We start from the raw sequence: 588 nt of genomic DNA on the forward strand, positions 1-588 counted from the left end.
GTATATGGTTGGTGTATCATATCTTCAGTAGTGGTGTTACCATTATCATTGCGTTACTACCTGTTCCCGTTGAAGTTACCTTTACATTTGGAGAAGTAGAAAATATTAATCATTGTTTGTATATTATAGGTGTATATACACATCTGTATTTCAAAGCACATTTTATTGTTGCAGAAATCATTAGAAAATATCAGAATTATCTAGAACAGTGAACTTGGTGAAGCAATACATATTATTTTTCTTAACTCACTCTTTTATAATTTAGTACAGTGACATCACACATGCACAGAAATAATACACTGAAATTTGAGGATAAGGTTTTGTTATCAGTATAGGAAAAATATCCGAGGAATTCAATGATTAATATTCATCCTTGCCAAAAAAAAAAAAAGATTATCCGACGAGTAAGAAAATTAAAATCATGGACCTACTGTTGAATTTGTTTGGACGAGCAATGGTGTATTAAAGAAAGAATGTCTCCTATTTTGATACCCTTGTTTTTTTTCAAGAATAGAATCTGTACATTGTCTTTCCTAACAGAGAGAGTTCTTTCCACTACTATACTTGAAGTATGTCAAGCTTTAGAAA

Source organism: Penaeus monodon, chromosome 34 (genome assembly GCF_015228065.2).
Source record: "Penaeus monodon isolate SGIC_2016 chromosome 34, NSTDA_Pmon_1, whole genome shotgun sequence".
Lineage (NCBI taxonomy): Eukaryota > Metazoa > Arthropoda > Malacostraca > Decapoda > Penaeidae > Penaeus > Penaeus monodon.